Genomic DNA, 10422 nt, shown 5'->3' on the forward strand with positions numbered 1-10422 from the left:
TAGGGGCATGTTATGGGGTGATTTGTTGCGCGTCCTTTTTTCTAGGGAGCGCCGCTGGGGTCGCCCCAGTTGTATTATCATTCATCTGAGTGGTAATGATCTGGGCCGAGTTAAAGGCATAGACTTGATTTTGTCTATAAAGGCGGATGTGGTGGCGATACGTTGTCACTGGCCTGGGGTATGCATTGTCTGGTCGGAAATGATGCCCCGTTTCCATTGGCGTGGTGCGGTGCGTTTCTCGGCGCTGGAGAAAGCACGCAAAAAGGTGAACTCGACGGTGTCTCTGTTTGTCAAGGCCATAGGCGGAGTGGCAATTAAGCATCCTCTGCTGGTGCTGCGGAACAGGCAGTTCTATAGAGACGATGGGGTTCACCTTTCTCCGGAAGGAGTGCAGTTTTTTCTGGAAGATATTTTCGGTCTTTTTCGTTAGAGCTAGTTAGTTTCTGGTTGGTTAAGGTTCTGTTTGCGGATGGCGGTGGCGGTTTGGAAAACCTTGGTGGCGGGAAATCGCTGCCAACCAGCTGTCACACAGGCATAAGTGGTCATTGTGGGGCTCCCTCTTTAAATGGACGGCAGGTGTGTCCTTTTCTTGCGGTTGGACATTTAGACGTTCCCCTGCGGGAACCGAACGTTTGCCAGAGAAAGAGGGGTAAGGCCAGCACAATGCGGGTTATGCGGGAAGGAGGCGGGGTATGTGTACTCCCCTCCTTGGTTTGGTGGTTTGTCATCTAGGTGACGGGTGCTGGTGTTTGGCAGCGGTTTTCTGTTTGCCATCCTCCAAACTAAAGTTAATATATATTCAATTCAATTCTAATTCGGCCTCAATTATTAGTTTAAAGAGTTGGTCAGCGATTAATAAACATCGTCTGACCTTTAACTCCAGCTACTGTGTCCGTGTCTTTATTTCAGTGTGTGGTGTGGTTTTATTTAGTGATAAGCTAGCTTAAGTAAAAGGTTTATGTAATCACAATAAAGTTATGAGCGGCTTAGATAAGCTGAAGGCTGCATAAGCCTGAGGCCATATAAGCGATCAACTTTTTGTGATTGGTTGTTAAATGACAAAGCAGTTGCTAGGCAGATCAGTTTTCCCGGTTGGTTTTTTCCTATTGGTTTAAGGGGTTGTGCATCAGGATGAAGAGGAGGGTCTTAGGTTAGTATATAGGGGGTGGCCATCTTGCTAGACTCCCTCTTGCCTTTCAGTTTATGCCCGCCCGCCCTCCCAGAATGCGTCTACGTTTTTTGTTCTTGCTGTGGGCTATTGAAAGCCAGATTGGCGGGAAATCGCTGCCAACCAGCTGTCACACAGGCATAAGTGGTCATTGTGGGGCTCCCTCTTTAAATGGACGGCAGGTGTGTCCTTTTCTTGCGGTTGGACATTTAGACGTTCCCCTGCGGGAACCGAACGTTTGCCAGAGAAAGAGGGGTAAGGCCAGCACAATGCGGGTTATGCGGGAAGGAGGCGGGGTATGTGTACTCCCCTCCTTGGTTTGGTGGTTTGTCATCTAGGTGACGGGTGCTGGTGTTTGGCAGCGGTTTTCTGTTTGCCATCCTCCAAACTAAAGTTAATATATATTCAATTCAATTCTAATTCGGCCTCAATTATTAGTTTGAAGAGTTGGTCAGCGATTAATAAACATCGTCTGACCTTTAACTCCAGCGACTGTGTCCGTGTCTTTATTTCAGTGTGTGGTGTGGTTTTATTTAGTGATAAGCTAGCTTAAGTAAAAGGTTTATGTAATCACAATAAAGTTATGAGCGGCTTATATGAATTATTATGCTGTGGAGAAAATGGCGCTGGTTAGTGCTGGAGGACCAAGACCCGCCCCCTCACCGGCGGGCTTCGGTCCCGCTCAAATTATTTATACTGGCGGGGGTTTATTAATATACTGCCTCCGCAGTATCTCATTTATATGCCAGTGTCCCTTGAGGTTTTTATTGCTGCCCAGGGCGCCCCCCCTGTGCCCTGCACCCTTACAGTGCCCGCTGTGTGTGTCTGTGTGGGAGCAATGGCGCGCAGCGGTAACGCTGCACGTTACCTCAGTGAAGATCTGAAGTCTTCTGCCGCCTGAGAAGTCTTCTTTTCTACTTAATACTCACCCGGCTTCTATCTCCCGGCTCTGTGAGGAGGACGGCGGCGTGGCTCCGGGACGAACGGCGAGGGTGAGACCTGCGTTCCGACCCTCTGGAGCTAATAGTGTCCAGTAGCCTAAGAAGCAGAGCCTATCATTTAAGTAGGTCTGCTTCTCTCCCCTCAGTCCCACGATGCAGGGAGCCTGTTGCCAGCAGTGCTCCCTGAAAATAAAAAACCTAACGAAAAGTCTTTTACTGAGAAACTCAGCAGCGCTCCCCTGCAGTGCACCCAGTCTCCTCTGGGCACAGGATCTAACTGAGGTCTGGAGGAGGGGCATAGAGGGAGGAGCCAGTGCACACCCATTCTAAAGTCTTTAGAGTGCCCATGTCTCCTGCGGAGCCCGTCTATACCCCATGGTCCTTATGGAGTCCCCAGCATCCTCTAGGACGTAAGAGAAAAGAAGTATATAAGGAGATAAAATAGTTCTAAGTGTGTAAGGTGTGAAACACTAATAGAAACACTAAGGACACATTGGCAGACGCTGCTTTGTGCAACCGCAGCAGCCTGTTTACTGTCGTATGCTAATGCGAATATCCGCCATCTATGCCGGTTATCTGTTTGTCTTCACACAGAAGGACGTGCCGCTGAGTATCTCCATCCACAGTCACTATTAGTATCGGGACTTACACCCACCCCTTACTGGTGATAATGGAATTGTTTTCCCTGATAACATGAATATTTTTTCATATTATGACTAATTATCATAGTTATATATTTAGATAGACATAAGATATATTTCTCACTACAAATACATTAAATAGAGACAAGAATGCACTGAAGACAATATTTTTGCTCTGGCTCTTTATTGATGTAAAGATTAACTACCAGATATAACCACAGTAAGCTGTAACCAGTAGATGTTGGCCATGGATCACTGTTTTTATGTACTTACCTATTAGAGAAGGTGAGAAAAGGTGGAAAATACACACTGACAGATTTGTGTAGACTTCAAAAAAGAAAGGTCGCTCCTTTTCGATTGGAAGATTACAGAAACCTCTCAGTGCATATTTCCCCCTGCTCTAATAGGTGAGTGCATAAAGATAAGAATCCATGGTTACTGGTCAGCTACTGGGTGAGCCTCCGTAACAGCGGCGGAGTTACACAGGGGCCTACAACAGCTCTATGACCTTCGTTAGCGTGTCTTTAAGCATTTCAACCTTGAGTTTTAATAAGGTGTTTTCTGCCGCTAACAAGTTGTTCTCCTCGACTAACTGTTTGTTAATGAGATCGAGGACTTTTATCTGGCGATCCTTGTTCTTCTCACTGGGAGATAGTTTTTTGGATAAACTGCCATCAGAGTGATCATAACCCACTGGCTTGGTTGGAGGCATTTCTTCCTCAAGCCTGGTATGGCGAGGCAAGTGGGCATCTCTTCTCTGAGCATTCCAGCTCCTGTATCTTCTGCATGGACAGCAGGCAGTTATCGACTCCCACAGTGTGATCATCCATCTCGGGGCCATAGTGCTGATGTGGAGAAAGATGAAGAGTAGACAGTGTTAGATGCCTTGCAATGCATTTACAATTGTAAGTAACATCAACTACAGTATTTAAGTATATACATTCATATATAAGATCAACTAGAACCTGAAACTGTAAGCTGTATAATGGCCTTTCTGGACAGTCCATTTCACCGGTCACTATTATACTTATGTAAGCTGAGAACACTTTCATTGTTGGAATTTATAAAATCATCTTCGGTGTCCGACATAAACCTACTTTCTGCCTTCCCTAATATTTTCAGACTTATCAAACCTTCTAAAGAGTATAAAAGGAGCTGTTGCCCATAGCAACCAATTATCTTCTAGCTATTATATATCTAGTATACTCCATGCAATGATACAATAGTTAACATCGGATTGTTGCTATAGGCAACACCTCCCATCATTAGAAGGGATGAGAGATCTCCCCCTAGATTACTAATAATTAATGGTGGCCATGTATTACTGATCTACTCTATGGCTCAGTGTGTAATAAGGAAACCAGGAGAGCGGTGAGGATTTCTCAGTACATAAATAGCTCCGTAGTTTGGCTTCAGTGGCAGAAGATGAAACCATCATGGAAAACCTCAGTGACCACTGTAATAAACTAACATACACATGTATAATACAAAGCGTTTTAAATAAAACATGATAGTATTATTTAAATAAGCACCAGCTATGACATAATTTCATTTACTATGTATTTGTTTCCAGTTTAATGTGTAGTATCTGTATCCTATGTTCTGTCTTATTAAATAATTAAAGCAATCATTTCTATTCCCCTCTGATTCTTGTTGCCCATTTATCACAGATTTCTAGCTGTTTAAAACTCATTCCGTATAATAAATGTTGCTCCAGCCAATCAGCTCCCAATGGTAATTTTTAAACACATGACAGTTGGGAGCTGATTGGCTGGAGCACATATGCAACTGGTTTGAATAGCTGATAAATGGGCCCCTAAGTCTGCTGCCACATCTAGCTGCCCTTGTCTTTGTCCAGTTACTAACCTCAGCCAAGTGTGTTTCTCCTGCCAGTTGTTTCTACTCCTGCCGGTGAGCTGCCGGTGAGCTGTCTGTCTCCTGGTATTGAAGGAGAATGAGAGAGGCAGCAGCCAACCTGAGATATAGGCAGTTGATACCATTATGACATCACAGCATGACCTCACAGAATCCACTACACTGGCCACTGGTTTGAGGCACCTGTCTTTTGTGTGACTGACATAAGGAAAATGTGATATCACACCTTATTTAGTTATTACATTCACATTAGAATATCAGTTATTATTTTATGGCAGGGTTTCCCTATTGATTTCCCTATTTGATTATGGGAGACTTAGTATAAACTAGAGATGAGCGCCTGAAATTTTTCGGGTTTTGTGTTTTGGTTTTGGGTTCGGTTCCGCGGCCGTGTTTTGGGTTCGAACGCGTTTTGGCAAAACCTCACCGAATTATTTTTGTCGGATTCGGGTGTGTTTTGGATTCGGGTGTTTTTTTCCAAAAACACTAAAAAACAGCTTAAATCATAGAATTTGGGGGTCATTTTGATCCCAAAGTATTATTAACCTCAAAAACCATAATTTACACTCATTTTCAGTCTATTCTGAATACCTCACACCTCACAATATTATTTTTAGTCCTAAAATTTGCACCGAGGTCGCTGTGTGAGTAAGATAAGCGACCCTAGTGGCCGACACAAACACCGGGCCCATCTAGGAGTGGCACTGCAGTGTCACGCAGGATGTCCCTTCCAAAAAACCCTCCCCAAACAGCACATGACGCAAAGAAAAAAAGAGGCGCAATGAGGTAGCTGTGTGAGTAAGATTAGCGACCCTAGTGGCCGACACAAACACCGGGCCCATCTAGGAGTGGCACTGCAGTGTCACGCAGGATGGCCCTTCCAAAAAACCCTCCCCAAACAGCACATGACGCAAAGAAAAAAAGAGGCGCAATGAGGTAGCTGACTGTGTGAGTAAGATTAGCGACCCTAGTGGCCGACACAAACACCGGGCACATCTAGGAGTGGCACTGCAGTGTCACGCAGGATGTCCCTTCCAAAAAACCCTCCCCAAACAGCACATGACGCAAAGAAAAAAAGAGGCGCAATGAGGTAGCTGTGTGAGTAAGATTAGCGACCCTAGTGGCCGACACAAACACCGGGCCCATCTAGGAGTGGCACTGCAGTGTCACGCAGGATGTCCCTTCCAAAAAACCCTCCCCAATCAGCACATGATGCAAAGAAAAAGAAAAGAAAAAAGAGGTGCAAGATGGAATTATCCTTGGGCCCTCCCACCCACCCTTATGTTGTATAAACAAAACAGGACATGCACACTTTAACCAACCCATCATTTCAGTGACAGGGTCTGCCACACGACTGTGACTGATATGACGGGTTGGTTTGGACCCCCCCCAAAAAAGAAGCAATTAATCTCTCCTTGCACAAACTGGCTCTACAGAGGCAAGATGTCCACCTCATCTTCACCCTCCGATATATCACCGTGTACATCCCCCTCCTCACAGATTATCAATTCGTCCCCACTGGAATCCACCATCTCAGCTCCCTGTGTACTTTGTGGAGGCAATTGCTGCTGGTCAATGTCTCCGCGGAGGAATTGATTATAATTCATTTTAATGAACATCATCTTCTCCACATTTTCTGGATGTAACCTCGTACGCCGATTGCTGACAAGGTGAGCGGCGGCACTAAACACTCTTTCGGAGTACACACTTGTGGGAGGGCAACTTAGGTAGAATAAAGCCAGTTTGTGCAAGGGCCTCCAAATTGCCTCTTTTTCCTGCCAGTATAAGTACGGACTGTGTGACGTGCCTACTTGGATGCGGTCACTCATATAATCCTCCACCATTCTATCAATGTTGAGAGAATCATATGCAGTGACAGTAGACGACATGTCCGTAATCGTTGTCAGGTCCTTCAGTCCGGACCAGATGTCAGCATCAGCAGTCGCTCCAGACTGCCCTGCATCATCGCCAGCGGGTGGGCTCGGAATTCTGAGCCTTTTCCTCGCACCCCCAGTTGCGGGAGAATGTGAAGGAGGAGATGTTGACAGGTCGCGTTCCGCTTGACTTGACAATTTTGTCACCAGCAGGTCTTTCAACCCCAGCAGACCTGTGTCTGCCGGAAAGAGAGATCCAAGGTAGGCTTTAAATCTAGGATCGAGCACGGTGGCCAAAATGTAGTGCTCTGATTTCAACAGATTGACCACCCGTGAATCCTTGTTAAGCGAATTAAGGGCTCCATACACAAGTCCCACATGCCTAGCGGTACATTCCACCTCCTATATCGTGCTCAATTGTATAGGCTTGAATGGCCTTTTGCTGCTCCTCCAACCTCTGAAGCATATATAGGGTTGAATTCCACCTCGTTACCACTTCTTGCTTCAGATGATGGCAGGGCAGGTTCAGGCGTTTTTGGTGGTGCTCCAGTCTTCTGTACGTGGTGCCTGTCCTCCGAAAGTGTCCCGCAATTCTTCTGGCCACCGACAGCATCTCTTGCACGCCCATGTCATTTTTTAAAAATTTCTGCACCACCAAATTCAAGGTATGTGCAAAACATGGGACGTGCTGGAATTTGCCCATATTTAATGCACACACAATATTGCTGGCGTTGTCCGATGCCACAAATCCACAGGAGAGTCCAATTGGGGTAAGCCATTCCGCGATGATCTTCCTCAGTTGCCGTAAGAGGTTTTCAGCTGTGTGCGTATTCTGGAAACCGGTGATACAAAGCGTAGCCTGCCTAGGAAAGAGTTGGCGTTTGCGAGATGCTGCTACTGGTGCCGCCGCTGCTGTTCTTGCGGCGGGAGTCCATACATCTACCCAGTGGGCTGTCACAGTCATATAGTCCTGACCCTGCCCTGCTCCACTTGTCCACATGTCCGTGGTTAAGTGGACATTGGGTACAGCTGCATTTTTTAGGACACTGGTGACTCTTTTTCTGAGGTCTGTGTACATTTTCGGTATCGCCTGCCTAGAGAAATGGAACCTAGATGGTATTTGGTACCGGGGACACAGTACCTCCAACAAGTCTCTAGTTGGCTCTGCAGTAATGATGGATACCGGAACCACGTTTCTCACCACCCAGGATGCCAAGGCCTCAGTTATCCGCTTTGCAGTAGGATGACTGCTGTGATATTTCATCTTCCTCGCAAAGGACTGTTGAACAGTCAATTGCTTACTGGAAGTAGTACAAGTGGGCTTACGACTTCCCCTCTGGGATGACCATCGACTCCCAGCGGCAACAACAGCAGCGCCAGCAGCAGTAGGCGTTACACGCAAGGATGCATCGGAGGAATCCCAGGCAGGAGAGGACTCGTCAGACTTGCCAGTGACATGGCCTGCAGGACTATTGGCATTCCTGGGGAAGGAGGAAATTGACACTGAGGGAGTTAGTGGGGTGGTTTGCGTGAGCTTGGTTACAAGAGGAAGGGATTTACTGGTCAGTGGACTGCTTCCGCTGTCACCCAAAGTTTTTGAACTTGTCACTGACTTATTATGAATGCGCTGCAGGTGACGTATAAGGGAGGATGTTCCGAGGTGGTTAACGTCCTTACCCCTACTTATTACAGCTTGACAAAGGGAACACACGGCTTGACACCTGTTGTCCGCATTTCTGGTGAAATACCTCCACACCGAAGAGCTGATTTTTTTGGTATTTTCACCTGGCATGTCAACGGCCATATTCCTCCCACGGACAACAGGTGTCTCCCCGGGTGACTGACTTAAACAAACCACCTCACCATCAGAATCCTTCTGGTCAATTTCCTCCCCAGCGCCAGCAACACCCATATCCTCCTCATCCTGGTGTACTTCAACACTGACATCTTCAATCTGACTATCAGGAACTGGACTGCGGGTGCTCCTTCCAGCACTTGCAGGGGGCATGCAAATAGTGGAAGGCGCATGCTCTTCACGTCCAGTGTTGGGAAGGTCAGGCATCGCAAACGACACAATTGGACTCTCCTTGTGGATTTGGGATTTCAAAGAACGCACAGTTCTTTGCGGTGCTTTTGCCAGCTTGAGTCTTTTCAGTTTTCTAGCGAGAGGCTGAGTGCTTCCATCCTCATGTGAAGCTGAACCACTAGCCATGAACATAGGCCAGGGCCTCAGCCGTTCCTTGCCACTCCGTGTGGTAAATGGCATATTGGCAAGTTTACGCTTCTCCTCCGACAATTTTATTTTAGGTTTTGGAGTCCTTTTTTTTCTGATATTTGGTGTTTTGGATTTGACATGCTCTGTACTATGACATTGGGCATCGGCCTTGGCAGACGACGTTGCTGGCATTTCATCGTCTCGGCCATGACTAGTGGCAGCAGCTTCAGCACGAGGTGGAAGTGGATCTTGATCTTTCCCTAATTTTGGAACCTCAACTTTTTTGTTCTCCATATTTTATAGGCAGAACTAAAAGGCACCTCAGGTAAACAATGGAGATGGATGGATACTAGTATACTTATGGATGGACCAGCGACTGCCGACACAGAGGTAGCTACAGCCGTGGACTACCGTACTGTGTCTGCTGCTAATATAGACTGGATGATAATGAGATGATATTAATATATATATATATATATATATATATATATATATATATAATATCACTAGTACTGCAGCCGGACAGGTATATATATTTATTATGTAATAACTGATGACGGACCTGCTGGACACTGTCAGCTCAGCAGCACCGCAGACTGCTACAGTAAGCTACTATAGTAGTATGTATCAAGAAGAAAGAAAAAAAAAAAAAAACACGGGTAGGTGGTATACAATTATGGATGGACCAGCGACTGCCGACACAGAGGTAGCTACAGCCGTGGACTACCGTACTGTGTCTGCTGCTAATATAGACTGGATGATAATGAGATGAAATTAATATATATATATATATAATATCACTAGTACTGCAGCCGGACAGGTATATATATTTATTATGTAATGACTGATGACGGACCTGCTGGACACTGTCAGCTCTGTAACTTTATATCTGTCACCTATATAAATGATGTGGTCATTCACTGGTACCTGGTGACAGAACGTATACTGGATTCCCCCACAATGTAACTTTATATCTGTCACCTATATACATGATGTGGTCATTCACTGGTACCTGGTGACAGAACGTATACTGGATTCCCCCACAATGTAACTTTATATCTGTCACCTATATATATGATGTGGTCATTCACTGGTACCTGGTGACAGAACGTATACTGGATTCCCTCACAATGTAACTTTATATCTGTCACCTATATACATGATGTGGCCATTCACTGGTACCTGGTGACAGAACGTATACTGGATTCCCCCACAATGTAACTTTATATCTGTCACCTATATACATGATGTGGTCATTCACTGGTACCTGGTGACAGAACGTATACTGGATTCCCCCACAATGTAACTTTATATCTGTCACCTATATACATGATGTGGTCATTCACTGGTACCTGGTGACAGAACGTATACTGGATTCCCCCACAATGTAACTTTATATCTGTCACCTATATACATGATGTGGTCATTCACTGGTACCTGGTGACAGAACGTATACTGGATTCCCTCACAATGTAACTTTATATCTGTCACCTACAGTATATACATGATGTGGTCATTCACTGGTACCTGGTGACAGAACGTATACTGGATTCCCCCACAATGTAACTTTATATCTGTCACCTATATACATGATGTGGTCATTCACTGGTACCTGGTGACAGAACGTATACTGGATTCCCCCACAATGTAACTTTATATCTGTCACCTATATACATGATGTGGCCATTCACTGGTACCTGGTGACAGA

At 45.6% G+C, this 10422-nt stretch overlaps 1 long non-coding RNA gene across 1 annotated transcript; it reads right to left on the minus strand.

The window, feature by feature from the left end:
• Positions 1-3345: 3345 nt before the first annotated feature.
• Positions 3346-4705, minus strand: LOC134935714 (uncharacterized). Its single transcript, XR_010180361.1, has 2 exons — positions 4617-4705; positions 3346-3595 (listed from the first exon to the last, which is right to left on the minus strand). It is a non-coding gene; the product is annotated as an uncharacterized LOC134935714 (long non-coding RNA).
• Between the last annotated feature and the right edge of the window lie 5717 nt (positions 4706-10422).

Source organism: Pseudophryne corroboree, chromosome 6 (assembly GCF_028390025.1).
Source record: "Pseudophryne corroboree isolate aPseCor3 chromosome 6, aPseCor3.hap2, whole genome shotgun sequence".
NCBI classification, from domain to species: domain Eukaryota; kingdom Metazoa; phylum Chordata; class Amphibia; order Anura; family Myobatrachidae; genus Pseudophryne; species Pseudophryne corroboree.